The 23067-nt window shown below is 37.9% G+C and overlaps 1 protein-coding gene across 3 annotated transcripts in view; it reads left to right on the forward strand.

Annotated features, from left to right (window-relative positions):
- LHFPL2 (LHFPL tetraspan subfamily member 2) overlaps window positions 1-23067 on the forward strand; it is a 135932-nt gene that overhangs the window by 46529 nt on the left and 66336 nt on the right. For 2 of the 3 annotated variants that reach the window (XR_007891861.1, XM_051643321.1), the window contains exon 2: window positions 16252-16305. The gene's annotated coding sequence lies outside the window, so the exon portion shown is untranslated. Of the gene's footprint in view, window positions 1-16251; window positions 16306-17362; window positions 17438-23067 lie in introns of those variants that run through there. The other variant, XM_051643323.1, reaches the window with a different exon arrangement.

Raw genomic sequence — 23067 nt, forward strand, 5'->3', positions numbered from 1 at the left:
GGACAGCTTCCAGGCTAAATGTGTTGTTCTGTGATTACACAGGACACACTTTAGCTTCATCTTCAAACAGTGCTTATAAGGCTATTCACACTATTCATTTTCTCATGCTTCAGTTGTTTCTTTTTTTTGTCATTCAGTTGTTTGAATGTAAGCAGGCGTTAAACTCTAAAAAGTTCTCAATAACCAGGGCTTCTTATTTCAACCACTAAGACCTTGGTGCTAGAATAAACTAGCACCAAGTTTTTCTGAAAAAGGTAGATCCAGAGTAGTAGGATTCTTGAATGTTAATAATTTAGTTGTTCAGTGGTGGGTAATATGATTAGATAAGGTAAAGCTTTAAATGAACTAAAAGAGATATTCACCGTTAAGAGTTCTGAGTGCAATGCTATGATAAGCCTGAAAGTCATAAATACTTTCTAAATTAAGAATCTACTCTTATTAGCCTATCATTCAGCTTTGGTTTTAAATAAATGAAAATTTTCCAGAAGCTTTACAGAGCTTCCAATTTAGAAGATGCAGAAAGAGGTTTCTATTTCTCTTGTTCAACAGCAGCAGCTGCCTTTGAATTTCATTCTTGCGAGCTGTTAATTGTAGGCAACACATTTTAATAAGCCAAATGTCATATGCATCTTAATATTACTCAATATCAATATGAGTCAAGCTGTGACTAAAGACTACATGAATCTGAGTCTCTGGCCTTGCAGTTCCTGATTGCTGGTCCACATAATCATTAATACTGTCAAAAGGAATGACTGAGGCAACAAATTGACCAGAATGAAGCTTCCCTAATCAGACTTCCAAAACCACATATAAATATTTTTGGAGCCTGCTTGTAGTCTGATCATGGAAACATGTTATTTAGGAATAATATTGATTATTAAAGAAAATGAAGTAGCATTTAGTTAACTCATTTTTTATTCTAGTAATAAAAAAAATATTTGTTTTGGGAGCAAGATGCTTTTAATTGACTCTGCAGGAAGCCATTGTGTTAGCCAAAAGGTTTGAAGCCTAAGCTTCAGAGTGATGTATGGTGTCATCTAAACCTGTTTATTTTTCATTAAAAGCAAACTATTTGGACTGTAGGATTAAAAAAAAAAAAAAAAAGCCAACAAACCCTCATATTATAGACATATAAGCTTTTAGAAGTATTTTGAAACTTGAGGACATGTTTTACAGATAACAACACGTGCAGTATAACATGTAACCTGATATAAGGTATGTTAATTTGCATTAACATTGTTAATATCCTAGAGCAATGTTGCAAGGCCTGGCATATATACCCACAGGTTAACAGTATTTTGTACTAGTTTCTTTGGCTCTTTTAAAAATGCAGTTAGATTTTAGGTTAATCATTAGGAGTCTTTCATCAGTGTACTTAAGAGTATACTCTCCCTAAAACCACTGTTAGCAAGTGAAGTACTTTTAACAAGAATATACACTATTCAGAAGACAAAGAAAGGACAGGTACAGTTCGTTGACTGAATTTTATAAAGAAGCATTTCCTCTAGATGACTTGTCATTTTTGGAAAATGGAACACTACCAGAATATGCAATCCTCAACAGCCTTTCTGGAAAAAGCTGCAGGAACTCCAGTCTATTCCTGAGTGTTTGGTGATTGTGAAAGAATCTATTCTGCCCATGACTTGTCAAGCTACATACTTCCTGTTACTGCGCTACTGATAGTGGAAACTTTCTTCTTGTTGATGTACATGTCACATTTCTGATGTCCAACCTCAATGCATGATTATATGTAAACCAAGAGTTTTGTAATGTTTTGTTTTGTTTTGTTTATTTTCTGCCGGGCTTCTGGATTACTCTGTGTAAGCTGTTCCTTGCTTGCGTATTTCAGATTAATTGAATACTGAAATTTAAAAATCCTGACTATCTGAAATATGTTTTTGACCTTGATTCAGAATTTGGAAGATGAAAACAGATTTTAGAATCCTAACAGTGGGTGTCCTGGCAATTAACAGGATGCTTAGTATTATTTAAGGCTTGGTAATACTCAAGACTCCATACAGAAAAATAGCAGTTCTGTCTGATTTCTGGTGGCTAGAAAAAGCACTAGAAAAGTAAAATAAATGTCTTTGTTTAATCTTCTTGTTTTTAACTCTTCTCTTGCTTCTTTCATCTTTGAGAGTTATCTTTTTAACTCACTTTGAAGATTTATGTAGCCAGAAGAAAACCCACTCTGAATTTCCAATCTGTTTCAAAAAGGCTAAGGCAAGGCTTTTTAATTTAAATAAAATACTGTGTTCAGTTTTGGGCCCTTCACTACAAGAAAGACATGGTGCTGGAGCATGTCCAATGAAGGTCAGTGAAACTGGTGGGGGTCTGGAGCACAAGCCTTGTGAGAAGCAGATGAGGGAACTTGGGTGTGTTTAGTCTGGAGAGAGGAGGCTGAGGGGAGACCTTATTGCTCTCTACAACTATGTGAAAGGAGGCTGTAGCCAGGTGAGGGCTGGTCTCTTTTTCCACGTAATAAGTGGTAGAACAAGACAAAATGGCCTCAAGTTGTGAGGATATTAGGAAAAAATTCTTCACAGAAAGCGTGATCAAACATTGGAACAGGCTGTCCAAGGAAGTGGTGAAGTGACCATCCCTGGATGTATTTAAAAGACATATAGATGTGGCACTTAGGGACACGGTTTAGTGGAGGAATTGGCAGTGTTAGGTTAATGGTTGGACCCTATGATCTGAAAGATTCTTTCCAACTAAATTCCGTGAGTCTATGAAAATTCATGTTTTGCACACTTGGATGCTTGGCTGCTGTGTTAATGGAGGACATCTTGAGTTTCAAATAAGCTGAAGATGCCTTTTTGCGTAAGCAAGCAATTTGTAAAAGTCAGAATAGTACCAAGCACAAAATAACCAATTCTCAAGAAGGCAAACTTAGAATAACTAGCCTTGCTGATGCTTATTTTACTGGATGTTATCATAAAAGTGGAAGTGTTGTTGAGAGTTTGATAAATTCCTCAATATATGTAGTAGAAAAGGATTTCCTTCTGAGTTAAGTATCTGTCTTGTTATTTAATTAGGAAAAGGGAGATCAGTTCAGCCTTGCACATGAATGCTACTTTGATCTGAATCCTCCTCTAATTTTTTTTTTCCAATCCAGAGTATTGGTGTAGAGTAGGAATAAGTTTCAAGCAACTGTCCTCCCTCCAATAAAGTAAAAACTAATATTTTTTTTTTTTCGTGGTTCCAGTTTTATTTTATTTCCTTAATTTTCTGTCTGTTGCTTGGTATTCATCCCTCCTTGTTTCATGGGAGGCATTAAATAGCTGCTGTGTTGTTTTAAAATGGTATGTAGGGGCTCTAATAAGGATTTCATTTCCATCTCAGAATGTTAAAATCAGTTTGGTTGCTGCATGTCATGGTGCTCATCCTTCCTCCACCACTGCTGGAAACATGAGTGGATTAATCTAGCCCCAGATTGCTGTACAGAAACCCTTGGCTCTTAAGTAAAAAAAAATCTGTGCAAGTCTGTGAATCGTTTTATAAAAATGTGGATTGAGTTTCAAGCTTGAAGTCCCTGCTGATACATTAAATCCTTCATAGTATTGGCAGGGAAGAAGCAGGGAATCTTTCTTTAGCTGCATAAATAGGAGAAGTGTCAAGTCCAGATGCCTTGAGAGAGACAGTCCAGACAAACTTTTAGCAGAATTACAGTAGGACAAAGTAGAAGAGACCCATGGGACTCATGTATATATTGAATTTCGTTTAGCCTTTTGGTCACACTAACAGAAAAAAAGCCCTGTAGGAGTCTTTAAAGTATGTATGCTTATAGTATTTTAGGTATACGTATGGAGGTTTTTTGTTTTTTTTTTTTTTGTTTTTTTTTTTTAATATGTATATATGTGCATATGCATGCTGTAGTATTTTACGAAATTGTATTGGCAGAGGGTAGTGAAGCGTCAAGACTCTTTCATGGGGCGCTTCCGAATATTTCAAGTAAGCGGACTTGTGTGGGACTGGCACATAACTCAGATGCATGGACCCTCAGCTTCAGTGCTGTTCTGGCATCAGCAGGGTTGGATGTGCAGGATGGAATTTTGATGGTTTACCTGGTCTTTCACTGCAGACAGTTAATTACTATTCTGATCTTCCCTTGCCTGCAGGGAACCTTCAATGATTCTTTACAGGAAATAATTTTAAAATAATAAAACTCAAAGTCATTATTGTTTACAGTTTGTTGGTGGGTATAGTAATCATGTCTGCATATCCTGTCTACTGTTTATGTACAAATTAAGGCTATTTGTTGTATTTAAATCCTTAGCCAAACAATATTGCTTATCCTTTTAATGTTTCAGTGGCTTTAATTTGGATTTCATAGGAACATTTCTTCCAAAGCACAATGCTGTCTGATTACATGCTCTGCATTATGAATCTTCCCTTTGTGATATTTTTTAAGTTGCATAATGAAATTGAAAATCAGTAATTATCATATGCAGCAGGTCCTCTTTGTGGCTTCTGACTTACAGAATTGCATTTTAAATGGAAGTCCTAATTAAGTAACAGCAGATACAATTTTGCTGAGCGGAATACTTTGAGAATACAACAGTGTCCTTGGCTGTAGAAGGTCAGTTCTTTTTCCCTTAACTGTGTAGTTTCTTTTTACATAAATCACACAAACCAGAAGGTTGTAATCAACAATGCAGAGTCCAGTTGGAGAGCGATGACTAGTGGTGTTCCCAGGGGTCCATACTGGGCCCAGTCTTATTCAACATCTTCATCAATGACCTGAATGAGGGGATGAAGTGGATCCTCAACAAGTTTGCTGATGATACAAAGCTGGGAGGACTGGCTGATACACCTGAAGGCTGTGCAGCCATTCAGTGAGATCTAGACAGCCTGGAGAACTGGGCAAAGATGAATCTAATGAGGTTCGACAAGAATAAGTGTAGAGTCCTGCACCTGGGGAGAAAAAACACCTTCCTCTCTACTCTGCCATGTAAGACCACATCTGTAGTATTGTGTCCAGTTCTGGGCTCCCCAGTTCAAGAGGGATAGGGATATACTGGAAAGAGTCCAAAGGAGGGCTACAAGGATGATTAAGGGACTAGAACATCTGTCATATGAGGAAAGGCTAAGAGACCCAGGTCTATTTAGTCTGGAGAAGTGAAGACTAAGAGGGGGCCTTATTAATCTCTATAAATACCTGAACTGTGGATGTCAAGAATGGGCCAGTCTCCTTTCTGTGGTACCCTGTGATAGGATGGGGGGAAGTGACACCAAGCTACAACACAGGAAGTTCCACCTCAATGTGAGGAAGAACTTCTTTACTGTGAGGGTTACAGAGCACTGGAACAGGCTGCCCAGAGAGGTTGTGGAGTCTCCTTCCCTGGAGACTTTCAAGACCCGTCTGGATGTGTCCTTTTTGATCTGTCCCAGGTGTTCCTGCTGCAGCACGGGGTTTGGACTCAATGATCTTCAGAAGTTCCTTCCAACCCCTAGGATTCTATGAAATTATAAGCTTTCTCATAGTTGAACTTGCAATCTTCTGCACCTTTTTTTCCTGTTTCAGTCTATGAAGTCTCTCTGGTGTTCACTCATGTTCTGCATCTGTTTCATCCAATGTATGAGACTACCCAGGTTTAACCTGGTTTCTATTGTTGCTGGTGTCAGTGTAGGGGGGGGAACACAGAACTGGAAACAATAATGCTTCTTATTTTCCAAATGAAGTGGGTTTGTGTGTGTTTGGGGTTTTTTTCTTTGTTGGTGTGGTTTGTGTTTTTGTTGGTTGGTCGGTTGTTTTTTTTTTTTATTGAGCTGTTTATCATCCCTCTTTCTAGTCCTACTGAGTAGGAGAAAAGTTTGAAAACTCCACTTACAATATGAAGTCATTGCATATCTCTGTGATCCACAGTTTGAAGAAAACACCAAATACTGGGAAGTTCAGTGACATCGTAGGAGCTGGCAGCAGTATCCAGTTTCTTTGAGTCATTAGTTTGGTGTGACTGGACTGAAATATTGGCCTTTGTTTCACAAGTCCTAATAGATGACTAATTGTTATTTTAAGCACAGAATTAAGGAAGATAGAGTAATAATTTCAGAGTATTTTTCATCTACCCTGAGCTCTCAACTTCTTTCTCAATCCCTGTAGATAATGTCATTCTTGTGCTTCTTGTACGTATAGGTCAAATGAAGGGCCAAGGTAATGTCATAAGACCATGAATAAAACAGTTAATCAGTGATTAATTTAAGCCAGTATCTGGTAATAGCCAGTGGCCTAAAGTACTGTACAAACTTGCACTGGATGCTTTTGCAGTCTCCACTGCTCTGCATCTTGAAAACTTACGGGGTCAAAGGAGGGGGTTGTGTTTGATGGCTGTCAGTGGATCTTTCCTTCATTGACTCATCCTCTTATTTCTTGAGCATTGGAATTTAGAATGCATAGCAAACTGTAGCAGATTTCCTCAGGATAACTGCATATTCCATGGAAAAATGCTTTCCTGAACTTTACATCCTTATCTAATGCAGTGAACAGTTATCTGCTCTTCCTTTCTGTGCTTATCAGCATTTTATAAAGATCAAAAGAAATTACATCCTTATCACTTAAATGTGTGATTCATTCAAAAGATGCTGATTCTTATACTGTAACAGTCTGGAATGTTCTCTTAAGAATTGCAAAGTTCCATGACAAAACTGTGTATTTTCTGTGTTGTATTTCTGTGGGATTTTGCTGTTCTGCATAATTTTTAAAAGTTACCTGACTGGCCATAAAATGGATTTTGGCTCTCTGGATGAACTACTAGAACATGAGATTATGACCTCTAGGAAGAAAAGCTGGATTTTTTGCTTTGCCTTGTTAGTTAAAGAAGATGACTTATCAAGGATTTATTAACAATTTACATCTGAGAACATTTTAATTTAGTCTTACTTAGGAAAGAAACAAAAACATTCAGCTAAAAAGCTTCTTAGACTCATCGTGTTTTCCCATTGTGCTTTGGGATGCTATTACACATGCTTGTGATTATCCACTCTGCAAACAATTGTCAGAAAAATTCATCTGTTTTCCAAGTCCCACAGAAGAACAGATGTGGAATAAGGTTTCAGACAATGTACTCTTAATCACTTACATGTGGACCCAAAATGAACTGGGACTCAGTGGGAACTGATTGGATGCTTTGTTAGTTGAATTTCGAGTGGAGAATTTGCTTTTTTCTTAGGCTTCATTCTCTGAATTGTACTTTGAAGAAAGTATGAATAAATGAACAAGAAAAGTGTCTGTTTCAGATATTAAACTCTTTCTAAAGAGCTAAAACCTCAGGGGACCACCTGAATGGACCTGGGATATATTATGCAGATAAATATGAAAGAAGGATTTTGTATGTATGTGTAATTTTCTTCCTTTGAGAGCTCTTTTGATGCTGCAAAGGATATTGGGGAGTAAAGTAGCTACATATCATGTGTGCTTTCAAAAGCAATGATTTAAACCAGCCAGCTCTGCCTGTAAGAAATTTCAAGTCAATGTTAAATTGCTGGAATAGCATAAGAAAGCAATTATGTCAGAAAGCTTAATCATGTTGTGTTCTAAACCTCAGCCTACACTGGAAAAATCAGTTAGAAAGGTAGTCCATAGAAGTACTTCAGAAAGCTGTTTTTAGGGGACAAAATGTTAGGGACTCTGAAACTTAGAGCTTCAAACTTTACAGAATTACGATTTTGAATCAGTTTATTGGACAGTCACTGAGACTTAAGAAATTTTCAGATTCTTTTTCCTGGAATGAATTTTTTAATAGTTTATATGAAAGCTTATGGAAACAGCACTACTGATGATTGTTACCAGTGTGATTGCCCCCTCTCATATATTACGGGTCTTGAAAAATAATGCCCTGTGGTAGGAATCTGCATTTTCAGTTGCTGCAGAATTGAAAGTGTTGTAAAAATATGCAGCCTATACATGTAAGATTATTGCAGTTATTTGATTCATTGTAGCCTGGAAATAATTTGCTTCCCCAACCTGCAAAAAAATGGGTGGAGAGAGAACCTTTGTTCCTTTGTTGCTTTTTAAATTTTGACAAACTTAACTAAAACAATGAGATTGTCTTCTTTCAAAGTTAGTAGTGGTTCCTTGGAAGCTTTTAAACCCACTTAGAAGTTTTAAAATTAGCCCTGTCATGTTCTGTTGCAGGGTTAAAAGGCCTGTGAACTCAGCTGCAGCTAGTTTTATCTCTGGGAAAAGAGTTACAGCTCCAACTTGAAGTGGTAGGAATGCGTTTTCCTACCTTCCAAGGAGCAGGAATGAGAGTCCCCCGTCTCACTGCCTCATTTGCTGTTCCTTAGCTTCTCACGTTGCATGTTCATCATTATATTTATTCTGGGAGATAGCAAATCACCAATGCCAATTAAAATGTTCATTACCAATAAAATAGCAAACTAAATTTTTTGAGAGATGGGGAGAACAGAAGGAACTTCCAGATATGGTTGGTGTGTTCCAGAGAGTTGATGTCTCTTAGCTTGACTGCTGGAGAGATTATGAAGGTCATAGCAGAATTTATGTATTCTTAAATTCTTTCATATGGATTTCCTGAGGCTGTTTTGCTTGTGCTCTGTATAGTGGCCAGTTTCTTCCTTTTTGTTTTTTGAAAGGTCTGCTTGACCTTAGGTTTTCATGTTTTGTTTTGAAATAACTTACTTTCATGGATTCATGGATATTACTTTGTTTATAGACTTCACAAAAGAAAAAAAAAATAATAACGTTCAAAATAAACATATTTATATACCCATGTCTTTTTTTTTTTTTAGCTTTTGTCTAGAATGACATAAATGGCTAAGTGTTTCATGTTCTTTAAACTTGACTTTGTGAATGTAGTCAATGTAGATATCCTGTGCACGATCAAGACTTTTAATATGTGTTTATCTGCTGCCTTTAAAAATCGGAAGGAAGAAATACAGCCAGTAGTTCTGTACGGCTCTTGTAAAGCTAAAATGAGAAATGGTGTTTTAGATGCTTAATATTTCAAGAGTATTTTAAATGGAGTTAAAGTGCATATCTTAGTTTTAACAGCAGGATTTGGAGTGGCTTTACACTGTTAAATATATACTTTCTGAGAGATGACTGGAGGGTGTGATAACGTACTCTAAAAACGTACAGATCTTCAGATGAAAATGCTGTCATAGGGGAGTTTGTTCCCTTGTTATTTCAGACAGTCACGCTGTGTGTAATTCCTTTCATCATGTTAGCCCCTGAATTAAAACTAGGAAAGTTTCTTGCCTTTGCTCTTACTGAAAGGCTGTTGCACAATCTTACACTTTCGGATGATTTAGAAATCATCTCTTAACCTTCTTCGTAAGTGTATTCACAGTTATTCTTGCTGCAATGCTGATTTTTAATTCAACTATCTCTTTTTTCCCCTTGCTAATTAGCTGCCTACAGTAACTGCAGGAAAAAATTGTATTTCATTTTTGACACAATATTTTTTAGGCTAAAGAGGGCAAGACCTCGTATCTTTTCTTACCTCTCTTTCCTTGATCAGTGCAGCATTCCTTCCATGTTCGTAATCCAGCTTGGATGCTTTCCCGTGCCCTTCACTTATGGATAATAAAAATTGTTTGTAGCAAGACCTCATTGGAATCTTCAGCAGCTACTAATACTGTCCTCTGGGCTGATGACACCTTTTTTGGTATATTCTAAGGTTATACTGGCATTCATCACAAGTTCAATGAGTTGCTTCTGAAGGTCTTCCTCTTCTCAAATAACCATTTTATATGAATTCAAGCTACCAGTAAACTATAAAACTCTTGTGAATGTGGTGGAGAATGAGCTATAAGATGTTTTTTTTCTAATTCATTGCTGTTTGGTTTTTTAATGAGAAAATACAGTGGGGTTTTTTAAGTTATAAAACAAGCCCAGGTTAAGTGATGACCATCTCCATTTCTTAACTGGAGACATGAGGGAAGCAAGGAATCTTCCTTCACTCCTGCAGTGATTGATAAAATTTAAAGGAGAAGACACCGAAGAATTTTAAAAACTGTTCTTGTGTCAAACTTCAGGTTAACATCCTCTCATAAGTTTCAGTAAAGAATTTCAGGAGGTAATGTTACAATTACCATAAAATTTATAGCACACTGAATACCTATCTTTGGAAATGTAAAGGTTAATCAGTGATAGAAGATAAGCAAGCAGAAAAATCTAAGAACGCACATTCAAGGGAAATGTCTGACTACAATTGATACTCAATGACTTGTAGTTAGAATTATATAGGTTAGATTGGACTTCTGAAGACAAAGGTCAGTTTTATCCTCAGCTGGAAAAAAGGGGTAAAAAAAAAGTCGAGTAGCCTTCTTCAACCCTCCCCAGCCATTCCTTTTTTAATTGAATTCTTCATGGATTATTCTGCAAGCAGTGCTCATTATTTGAATCTGAAATTGGCCTATGACACTCCAGTTCAGCCTTTTATGTACCTTTGTATATATGGTATATGTGGAGACATTCGTTTAGGCAGCAAATCTAGGGAAAATGTTATCACCAGGAGCTCATAACTTGTCAAGAAGTTGTATCTCAGTTTTACTGAAAAATGCATTTTAAAGACTAATATAAATTTTTTTTTAGAGGAATTTAAAGAATAATTAGAAGTTCTTCAAAAGTGTTTGCTGTGACGAGACTTCGGAAAGGATGTTATCGGCTTCAGGAAACACTGAAGCCAGATGTTTTATCTCTTGTATTACCAGGACATTTTCTGAAAAGAAGACAGTCTCTCTAGCGGTGTTTAAGCAAATTGGCTCCAGAGCTAGCTTAAAATGACAAAAATTAAAAAGGCCAAGGAAAGCTACTTTGTGGTAAACAAAACCACAGTTAACATATTTCTTTGTTGCTGTTCAGCTCCCACCATCCCCGAGGCTAGCTGATTCTTCCATCTGCAAACTGAGTATAGTTTTTAACTCTCACCAAGTGGTGGCAAGCGCATTTCCCCTTCCTTGGTTTAGCATCAAAGGAGGAGTGCCTCTTTTTGGGCTTGTAAGTTCCGGTTGGAAAAGCAGGCTGGATGGAGATGGCTCAGGACTTCCAGAGGTCTGTAGAAACTGCAGAATGTTCTCCAGAGCAGGAAAACTGGGAAGGTGAGACTTGAGTAAGGATTTTCATTTATCTGACACGTTTCACTGAAACACAAAGGAAAGGCACACAGATTAGGTTCTCATCTTTAATTCTTCTTTATGTTGGGTTTGGGTTTTGTTTTTTGTTTTTTACAAGACTGAAAATCAGTTCTGAGACATGAGCTGGAGAAGAGCCGAAAATAAGTCAGTATGCTTTAAGCCGTATTTTTAGCTTTGAATTAAGGTCTTGAGTGCATGATAGGCCTATTGTTTGCATAATGTTCAGATATACTATTTTTGGTAGAAGGAACTTTGCTTTGAGGTCAGATTGAATGGCCTAAGCTCTGGATTTTGTCACTTAGAAAAATCATTACATGAATCACTGAAGTGTTTAATGATCAAACAGCAGCTTTTCAGTGGTAGAAGGTCACAGGTAGAATCTGTGGGTGCTTTAAGTTGATAAGCTACTCTTCTGTGTATTTTTATATTCCATCTATGAAGATGAATGTTGTGAGGAAGGCATGGAAAATACTCCAGTATAGAATGTATCCTTAAGGTAAACAATATTGTTATCCTGACACCATAGAGGAGCTTGAAATTGTATTTTGAGGACTCTTAACAACTTGCTTGTGTCTTACTAAGTCAGTCCCTAGTTCTGTGTTTGGTTGCTTTGTTAGATACTTTGTCTTAAATTTTAAGGAAGTTGAATGTTGAAACAAATCTGCTTTTCTTTGGGGAGGATTGGGTAATCGTGCTTAAGGCATTTTTTTTTATTATTTAGGTTAAAACCACAAAGCAAACAGGTTCCTGATTCAGTCATTGTGCAGGCATACTGGAAAACAGAGGAATTTTATAAGGCAATTTGGACATTTTAATGATTGATTCATTGATTTATAAATAGTCACAGCTTGTGTCACTAGGATGATAGTCTTACTGTAAATTTGGCCTGAAAAGGAGATGTTGGATTGACAACAAAACAAAGCCTGCAGCTGCTGGTTTAAAGACAGTGTGTATGAGATAACGTCTTTTTTTTTCCAGACTATCATGATCAGATAGCACTGCCATCTTCTGCAACAGGCTTTGGCTGTCTACCAATTAAATAAAACAGTGCGCTAATTGCTTATGCCTCAATGAAACTCCGCAGTTGCCATCTTCAGACCTTCAGGAAAAGATAACTGAGCTGTCTCCCTTGGAGTCATTCTGTTCCACTTGTGCCAGCAGATGGCTTTATTTGTAAACTTAGCATTTTGCAGACCACGATATGTGGTAATCTGAGGGCAATAATTCAGATTCTAACAATACTCATCAGAAGTTGTTAATTATTGAGCCAGCTGACATTTAGGAAGAAGAATAGCATAAGCTTGCTAAGTGATTCTAGCTCAGTGCTGAGGAGCATGCTACTGATTAGAGCATCTAATCAGCAACCCAACCCCAGCCCAGGCTGGGGCCATCAGTCTGTGTTGAAGCTGAGTTACCAGTGTGTCTGTTCCAGTCCCGCATGCTGTGGGGTTGACCTGAAGTCTGCCTTTGCCCAGTGACTTCTGGGCTGTCCATTGAACCCGTTTCTCTCACCATCTGCATCCGGTAGCTGAGCAGTGCTTGCCCGGGGGTGAAGCTGCTTTCTGAGTCACTTCTTTCCTGGGCTGTCTCAGTGGTGGCCAAGCTGCAGCCACCTAGGGCAGTTTTCTGGCCAAAGAACATTTTTTAGTGACTGGACATCTTGCCAGAGATACTGCTGCAAAACTGCTGGGTTTGGCTGCCTTGTGCTGGCTGAGGTGGTTAGCTGTATGGAGCGAGACCAAAGCACTGGCTGTGGTGTGACATACGGTGACTCACCTTCTTGCTTTACTGTCCCTGTGACACAGAGGCATGACTCAAAAAGCATGTTGCAAAGTGAACTTACTAAGTGCTTTTACACCAACTTTAAAGTAAATAATTCATATCCTTTTATCCTCATGGGTAACACTGAAGATAGGAGCTCCCACTGTTTTCAATGAATGTAGAATCTGGCTTCTGGCTCAAATTCTGTATTTCTAACTTCAAGTAAAGAGGGATGCTTAGGTAAAATAAACCCCAGAAGACAAAAGTAATTTTAGAGAATAATTTTACTAAAAATAAATTTGCATCTTTTGCTTCATTTGTCATGACTGACTTGTTAAGGAAATGTGGTAATTTGATTCACATATCACTCTGGTGCTTATTGTATTTAGGTAACAGTCTAACAGTGATCTTTCATTCACAGTGCAGGTCTCTTAGTGCTTCTGTATTTTTTTCTGTTCAGTTTTGTGGGAATTGCTAGGATTATAAAAATATAACACTTAGTTTACACTTTCCATGATGTGTAAAACTGTGCTCTACCGCTTTCTTGGTTAAGGTGGTGCAGTGGGAAAGCAAGCATTAAGAGGAGGGATCAGCAGTGTATTAGAAGTACATCTGTTTTTTATTAGGTGTAAACTTCAGGGCAGGTGCATTTGGGTTAAATATTTCTGGAAGTGTAAAAAAAGTGTGAATTTTTTTGTTCTTATTGAATACCTTACAAATTATGTTGATTTATGTGGTATGCTCTTTTGAATTTTGCTTTGAATTACACATATCTAGATATGTAGTATGATCTTCTAGGTTGAACAAATGAGGTAGATAATGGGAAAAACAAAACAGTGGGGTTTTTTTTCCTGTAGATTAGGGTGGAACAGAGAATAATCAGCCTGAAAAGAAATGTTAAAAAATGTACTGTGTATCTCCTGCTGTTAGCTTCCTATCGTGTTTAGCTCTGTAATTACTTTAATTTTATGTTTTGTTAGTCTGCTAGCAGTGTATCCATAAAGAAAATACTTTCCCCTTCTTGCTTTGCTGTTATTTCTGAAGGTGCCCTTAACAACGCCTCTGAAATATTATAATTTTATACTGTTCTGTATTGATAACAAAAGACAAAGAACCCATTGAATGCGTTATTTCTATTCATAGTGACATAATTGGTCATACAAGCCTTCCTGAATAAAGTAAATATTTCTTTGATTTGGATACTTGCTGTTATTAATACATGGAAGTATCACACAGTTGTGTATCTGAAGAAAAAGCTACTTGAAAAGGATGTTTTAAAATACAGCGGATATATCTGTGTTCTTTTTTTAATTTTATTTTTGCTGGGGAGCCCAACTGTACCGGTTCCTATTGTGTACAAAGCCAGGCTGTGTGACAGGGGGATGGATGTTAACAAACTAACTCTGTTCTTTTAACAGTGTCTAGCCTATTTGCATCTCCTGTTGACCGTAAATAAAAAACTTTAAATCAATGGCTTTGCTTGGTGTAGAGATTCCTTCTCCCTGAATTATGCTAAACCTTTTCTTCCCTGCAAACGAGAAAGGAGCTAAAAACGAACAGTGTAATGTTTTCTTCTTTTTCTTTGGGGGCAGGGAGAAACGGGGAATGCGGTCAAATTTACAGCCAATTGAGCAGAAAAGGAATAAATAGATTTTATGTATGTTTTCCAACTGTTACAGAAATCTATCTGAGCTATTGCAAAATTGGTAAGAAAATGCTCCTGAGAGAAAGAGTGAGAGTGCACATGTGCTTTTCTCATTCTGATTTGTTTGGGAGGATTTCAGTTTAATTTTGGCCATCTGTGGCATAAGGAACATTGCCTGTGTGGTGACAGGGCAGAGGAAGGCGTGTAGAGTTTCTTCTTGTTAGCTTCATCACAAATGCGGGGTGAGGGGAGAAAGAAACTTGCAATACTTGCTCTCCTTTTCTTTTTATTTTGCCTTTTTTTTTTCTTTTTATTTCTTGTGTCTGGGTGAGGAAGATCACTGCTCTGCCTTTGGCAGATGAATGGATCTGTGAGAGAAGACTCTTCTACAGACTCCCAAATGGGCTGATCCTCTTTTACCCTGCCCATGCTGTTTCTCTGTCTTAGGGAGCTCAGAATCCAGGCAAGGAAATTTTCCTTTAAAGCACCACTCAGTTCTAACTGTCTCAGCAATCCATCGTGTTCATATGCTGAAAACTATGTCGTTAATTTTGTGATGTGTGATTCTAAAAGAATACATTTGGCCTTTTTTATTCATTAAACGTAGCTGATGTCTCTGCTAACTGCTGTATTTTCATTGCTATGTTAACTGCTTTTGAGACAGAAAAGGGCTTTCCAGTACTCCTAGTACATTTTACTTTGTTGTTGGCAACACCCTTTATTCAGAATTCTGCACTAATGTTTCCATCTTCCCTAAGTGCAAATTACCTGTCTTCATTAGTCTACTGGCCTTCTGGACTCAGTTCTTTAATGTGAGGGGAGGTTTTTTACATATACTGTCCTGATGTATGTATAAAAACCACAGAATTTCTTGTTATTGTGGGAAATCCTGTAGTTCAGCATTACTGAATCAACCTTACCTTACCTTTATCATGCTTATTTTGTTACTATTTTTGATGCTGGGGATCCAAACCTGGATGTGGTATCCCAGAAATACATTCCTGGCATGCTGACTGAGGACAAATAATCACTTACTAGAAGGAAGCTAGCCTGTAGATATACCCCAGGATATTCTTTGCCTTCCTTGCTGCCGGGGCTAACTGCTGACTAATGTTTAGTCCACTGTTTGCCCAGACCCCCAGCTCCATTTCAGAGAGTTGTGCCCTGGTTAGTCAGTGCCTAGCCTGTCAAAGGGCTTAGCCCATGTTAGGTACAGGACTTAATGTTTGTCCCTGCTGAATTCCACGAAGTATGTATGGGAGGTGGTGGAAGGGGTTTGGAGGTGTGTTTTGTAAGCTTGTGGGGCAAACATGTGATGCAGTTTAGATTTTTATTCCAGTGGTTTGGGAACTTTTGGAGTTCTTCATAAGTCATACCTGGTTTTAAAATGTTATTATAAATAATGTTATTATAAATCAGTATAGACTATACAAATAATTTTTAATATATTTCCAAATCTTGCATAGAGGAAGAGAAAAAATTGCTGTTTGGTGCATGCTTGGTGGTTTATGTGTCATTCCTTCACATGTGCTTATTTTTCCTAGATTCTTAGTGGCTAGAGCACTGTCTAGAATTCCACCTTTCTAGCAAAGCAAAAGTGTCCTGGTAGTGAAATTCTACCCATGTGCATATAATCTCTTACAAGCAGAATTGCACCATTCCAGCCACTAATACCTATCATAAATATTTGTTTAATGTTTTTGGCTCTGTACCTTTCTTAAATTTTACGTCAATTATTTCTTTAGGTATTGCCAGGAGTCTCAAGTGGTTGACCAAGACCTAAGGACTTGAAACTTGTGGTAAGTAAATGAAATTCAGATTATATTATCTGGTATTTTCACATGCTGTCTGCCTGAAGTTTGACTGCTGTTTGAGTGATGGAAGATGTACAGTAGGTTATGCCTTTTGAATATTTTCTTCTGAGCACCAAGGTCCTATTCAGAACATTCATCTGATTTTTTTTAAGCAGAGGTTTTAAGAAGGAGGAGACCAGGTACTCTCAGTGACTGCAACTGACTTAGAAAATGCTGCACTACCTTAACTTAGAAAATATTGCACTTAAAATATTTCAAGCAGAATAGTTCAATCTATTCTTGTTGAAGCAGAAACATACAAAAATATTAAGCAATGATAAAATCAGATTTTAAATCTATAGATGGAAACCTAAGGTAAGTTAATAAATTACTGCAAGCTACATTTTTTCTTCCTTTAAACCCCCAAGTTTGTCTGTGGTTCTTAACTGCCCTCTGCAAACTGTGAAAGACAGACCATTATGTTGATTCCCCCACATCCTCCTCATTGCTGATTCTTTGTGTCTTATATGCCCATTATATACCTGGTGCCACTAGAGAAGAATGTAGGAAGGATCTAAGGAAGAAGTTAAAATAATTTGAATAGTTTTAAAAGTGAGTTTTGTTTAGTAATGCATTTATAAATGTTATTAGCACTTCTTCGGCTGTAGGTGTAGTCTGGCAAAGAGCCTTACAAATGCAGAGGTAAAGTCACCAACTGTTAATTGTACTTAATAGTAGTAATTATAATAATAATAGTAAGAATAATACATTCAAAAAGCAACTATGTTTTCTTGCCAAGACATAGTTATTTGAAATAATGTAATATTTCTATTTCTCTGGTTTCCATAGCAGAGACAGTTTATGTGCCAGGGTCTTCCAAAGCTGCGCAATCAGTGTCCACAGGCAGCAAATCCTCTGGCCACAAAATCCAAGTCCAGTGGCCAAGTTCACCCCTCCTGGCACCTCCAGGGAGTGTTCCACCACGTTCCTCCACGAGTGCAGGGGGACAGCTGCCATCTCGCCGTGGGCTGCAGGGAAACTTCTGCTCGGGCACCTTCTTCCCCTTCTTCCTCACCAACTACTGGCACCGCTCTACCTCTCCAGCTCAGCTCTTTCTCCCACTGCTCGGTCTGCTCAGGTCTTGTATCAGTTCTTTCATATGTTATTGGCAGAGGCGCATCTATTGTCCCTCTAATGGCTCCTTGGCTGGTTTTGGAGCAGGGGGAGCTTCTCAGCTTCTTACCAGAGCCACTCCTGTGGCCCTTCTCTCTCTACCAAAAAACCCACCAAACCAAAACAAAAATACACTCTGTTTTTAAAAGTAATTCTAAAACTCACTTATGACTGCTGCTTGTCAGTGACTCAAATGTGTTTAAAAGTAGTCTTATAAACAACTTAATAATTCATGTGAAGTGACTGATAGTTTTTTACTACATCTAATTGCATGAGTTCACACTTAAATAATTTCCTTCTTTGCAGAGTGCTGACACTTTTTATTTTATGATTAATATGGTGGCTGTTCTGGTGGGATGCTGTGATACAAGTCCCTGATTCACCAGAGACTCAGAAGACATGTGTAAAGGCTATTGGAATGTAGTGAAAATGCTATTTGTTTAGAAGCTAAAAAGGTTTTAAAGAGCTGTTGAACAGGGAAAAAGCTGACACACCAGCTTTTGCTAAACTGGAACCTTGCTTACAGTACAGGTTGTGCAGAGATACCATAACAGACTTTGACAGCAGTTGCTAAGGCTGACAAGTGAACCATGTAGAGCCTGGTACTCTGTCTGGCATTGGTACGTTGTAGACAGTTTATATAGCTTTATCTAACAACAAATATATGTATTCATTCTTTCAAGTGTGATGCTTTTTAAGAACCTGCTAGTTAAAAATTAAAGAGACTTGTTAATTTAAAATTCATTCTCGGGTAGTGTTACAGATAATACGACTTACTTTATAGTAATGTGCCTTGGACCAGTTAAGAGGGGAGCTCTGTAATGCTTAGCAACATAACAAAAACACTAGCACATACATTAAGAACGTGAAGCTGACTTAAACAGCAACGTGATCAACTGTCAGCAGCAGTAGGTGGGAAGCCAATGTGGAGGATTGCATGTAGTGGTGATGGTAAAACTGCACAGTTAATAAGATTAGCTCTGTGCAGATTGAGTAAGTTGAAAGAAAATTGAAATTATAACTTTCCTGTAATTGTAAAATATGTAAATAATATAGTTTCTCTCCAGATGTCTTAATGAGCACAGAAAAGGCCCAGCTGAGTTTTCTTAATGGGCATTGCATAAGTTGCATAAGAACTTAATTAAAAAAAAAATCTTAAGTTGCAATAAATTAATTTATTAAATGTAACTGGAAGCAAGAAACAAACGACTGACATAAAAATTTAAGGGATAAAATTACCTTCTGATAAGCTTTTCATGAAATCTTTGTTATTTTGCTTATTCTTTCCTCTTCTTTTTCTCCTCAATGTTTAAACTTAATTATAAGAGCTGTCACCTGCTTCCTGAGTTGCTTGTGTGCTCCTTTTGTTACAATAAGAGTACGATACAGGCTTATAATGCCTTTTCTAATAAACATGAAAGATAAACTCCAAAATTGTGTTAGGCAACAAAGCAAAAAGTTATTTTATGTAAAATTAAAATAATATTAATAAAAAATTAACTGCTTAATGCAAGAATGCTAAACTCCTTCCAGGACCTGCACATCACAGCTGACAGTGATCCACACTCCAGTAAGATGCCTCAGCAAAGGTCAGATTCTTCTCTAGATGTCAGTCTCGGACATTTCTGGAAGGCAGCAGTTGTTAATGTCGTTGGGGAATGTTAGGCTGGGGACTCTGGTGATGGATAGTGAGACTAATCCCTGAAGATTTTGATCCCCTCTTTTAATAGCTGAACTTTCATCAGCCACTTGCCAGTATTTTTGCCACAGGTTGACACATAGGTGCAGTTCTTGGACCGTGGACTTTTGGCACTTCAGCTACCCTGGAACCTGTTAGCTGATGTGACAGATATTCTTCTGTGTTTCATGAAAATAAATGTTTTGACCAGCCAGTACAGTTCCTCTTCAGGTAATAATACCACTCCTGATCCCTTAACCAGTCATCCTAAGCCCTTGAAGGCTGTCTTCAGGTGTTGTGTTTGGTTGGTTGTGGGTTTTTTGTGTTGATTGTTGGACTTGCTGGTCTTGGAGGTCCTTTGCAGCCATGAGTATTCTGTGGTTCATTGGCTTAGGACTTCTTTTTGCTACTTCATCACTGCCTATCTGAAAGATAAATAATGGATAGTAATTTGAGGGCTCTACTAGAGAAGGGAGCTTTCTCGATACATCTTTAACCTGGGCCCTGGAAAGGCAGCAGACTTCCCTTTGAAGTGGTTCTGGTCTGCACAGTGGGCTTTTTGCTTCCTTCAGAATTGAGTCACCCATGACAGTGACCTGCCTTTTTTTTTTTACTGAAGAGATTTTGATGTGGTGTATGTGGAAACATGCAGAGAAAGGAAACCTGTGGTTTGCTCAAGGTGTTCTGGCTGTCATTTATGTGCTGAACTTTGGCTGCCTTTCAGCAGTGCATAAGACTTCAAGAATTATGTTCTAGGTTTCTAATGAAGCCCTGCCGTATCTTAAGCCCAAAATAGAAAAATTATTAATAATTTTGAAGTGACTAAATGGTCGCTGTGTGTTAATCCCATGTAGTTCACAGCAGAATACAAATGGGAACAGAGAGCTGATTTTGGGGTTTTATGTTTGGTTTGGTATATATGATTTTGTTTGTATTGGTGCAGTTTTGTACTATGTACATAACAACAAAGAGACAGGGTGGGGTTTTTACCTCTGGAAGCCAAAAACAGAGCTGTAGCCAGTGTTACTGATTTTACTTGTTTTTGTTAACAGCCAGAGTAAATAGGAAGTTATGTATTTGTACTGCTTTTCCTCTGTGAGCAATAACTTTTCTGTCTGTGCTTTGCCTTTTTTTTCATACAAGTTATCTTTGTTTACTCCTTCTTTGGAGAACTTCAAAGTGATTATAAAGCACTAATGCAAAATTGTGCCTCACTTAAATTTCACAGAAAAAAAAATAGCAGTGGACATTTTTTCACTTTCTTTCGTTTTGTCATCAGAGAAGAGAGAGGATGAGTTACTGAGTCATGAAAATATTAACGTTTGGACTTCTTTCTTTGGTAAGGCATTGGGAACTTTCAGATGCTGTAAACCACATGGAACTGGCAATTGTCTTAGGGAGCAACAAATAAAAATGCTAATTTTAAATTTTTATTTCTGGAACCTAGTGCAGTTCTTGACATGGAAATACCATGCTGCAAGCGGTGAGTAAATAGCGATTGTAGCCACAGGAAGGAGTGTGGTGTAGTAGATACAGCTGCCTGTCCTGACTCTTGCATTCAATTTCCACCTCTGTTTTTAACTTGCTGAGTTGTATTACGAAAGTAAATTAATGTCTTGTTCTTTTTGCCTGTTTAGATTGCAAGGCCTTTTGCCCAGTTGATCTCACTGTGTTTTGGTGCCTCTGGAGTCATTCATACCATATTACTAATAGTAATATATTACTAATTTTATTTTATTACTATATTACTAATTTTACCTTCAGAGCTTGTCATGCTGTGACATTAACTCTCAGGGACTCAGTATTTGACGTGGAATCCTGAAGAGACTTGAATATTAATTCTCCAAGAAGAAAGCTAGTAATAGTGTTCAGCGCATGGTTTAATGTTGCGCCTCATCCTGCACAGCTGCAGGCTGATGCCAATAGGGGCATCAGCCTGTTCTTCCCCTCTCAGGAACCAGCCCCTAGCCCCGAGGTGAGTTCAAAGTAAACAGCTGGTTCAATAAAAGACCTAACTGCCTGGGAAGGAAAACTACATCAGATAAACTACCCTGCTTGGCTTGTCCCATGGCTGAGAAATTACTATGTTTAACACAAGGGACAAAGGGAATAAGCAGCTGGGTGTAGGTGGGGAGTGTAGAACTGTTTCAGCAACAGGTAATAAATACACCAGATGAGACATAGCATGAAAACCTAGGCTTATTAAGAGCTGCATTTTACAGCTCTTTGTTATGCAAAGTACAATTTCAAGGCGTATTTCTGATGCCTAAATGTAACTTAGATGATATTTAATTTTAATTTTAATTGCAGTCCACTAAGTCTTGCACATTGAGCTGACAGAAGTTGCACTTGATGTGATATATTCTACAGACCTTGTATTCATAATTTCCCCTTTAAACTCTGTCAAGAAACTTCATTCTTCCTTGGAAATTACTCTGTAATTGGAGTTGACTCTTTGAAGGGCATTTTTCACCCACTGCCCTTTCACTTGAAAATGTATACACCGGATTAGATTGGTTGCTTTGATCTTACTTTCTTCTTGAGCTCCATGTAATAAGATCTTGGGTTGAAGAACCTATCGTTTCTCCCCCTCTCGCCCTAAGTATCCATTAAATAAAAAGGATTAGCGGGATGGAGGAAGAGAGAAGTGAAATGTTACAATGATTTTGGAAAGTGTAGGGACTAACTTTAATCAAGGATCTTTTATGTACAGCCCACCCATGCTTGCAAGGACGTGAATATTTATTTCCTGTGGATAGCATACACGGGCGAGGTTGCTGAGTATGTTCAGCTAAGTAATGGGAACAGTCCAGCAGCTCAAAAATCAAGTGTGCCTCTGAGAACACTGCAGCCCATCAGGGACCCCGGCTCTGAAGCTGTCTGTACAACTGACCTAGCCAATGATGTTTCTGAAATTTCACATCTGTTATTTCTTACTGCCCACTTTTTTGGCAACAGCCAATCTTCATTTTTTCCATCATAGGCAGCTGCTGGAACTAAAAAGAGCTTGAGCTCATTTTCAGATGTGCTAAATTATGTTTTACCTTTCTTTTTTCCCCTATTCTTTCTACTACATACTACAGCACACTGACTTAATTAAAAAGCGCAGGACCTGTGAGTTGCACTCTGTAGGTATGTCTGAAGATAAGCAGGTACGTTGGCCTATGCATGCAAATTATTTCTTAGAAACAGGGCCATCATACAGTCCAGGAAAAGAGATACTCTTAAAAAAGAGCTTGTCAATGAAGGAAAAAATCTGTATGGATTGAGAAGGACTCATGGTCAGGAATCATTAATATAATCATTGAAACCTGCTTTCTACACTGGCTGTGGTTAAGATTACACAGAAAGCAGAGCAGTGCACAGAGCTCAGTGGTGCAGCCAAGTACTTTATATCCAAGTAGAACTGAACTGCTTGGGAGAAATATATCCTTTGTCATTTTTTTGAGGCTGACTTACTCGTTTTCTCTATGTCCCACAGAGGAATTCTCTTATATCCTTCTGGCCCTCTCTAGTTTAAGCTATTGGAGTGATTAGATTAGCTTTCAATGCTATTAGAAGGAGAGAAGTGTTAGGGCCTCTAAGCAAGCTTGCAAGTAACTTGTTGGCTTTCAGACTCATGTGTCTTAAGTACATTGTGGAATTTAAGCATAGGAAAACAGTATGTATTTTTCCCCCAGTAATTTATGCAGGCAGAATGTGGAAAATGCAATCAGTGAGAGTTATGAACTGAGAACTGGGCTGCCTGGTGAGAAAATGTTACTAGCTAAACCTTTTACAAATATCAGGGAACTACCAAAATCCCTACTTCACCGATTTTTAAAACAGCATGAGATCAATAGAGATATTATTTAATTAAGAACATCAGCTGGTGCTTGTAGTCAGAATCCCTGTCACTCCAGTCCTGTGGTCTGATC

The sequence above is a fragment of the Apus apus genome, chromosome Z (genome assembly GCF_020740795.1).
Source record: "Apus apus isolate bApuApu2 chromosome Z, bApuApu2.pri.cur, whole genome shotgun sequence".
Classification (NCBI taxonomy): Eukaryota; Metazoa; Chordata; class Aves; order Apodiformes; family Apodidae; genus Apus; species Apus apus.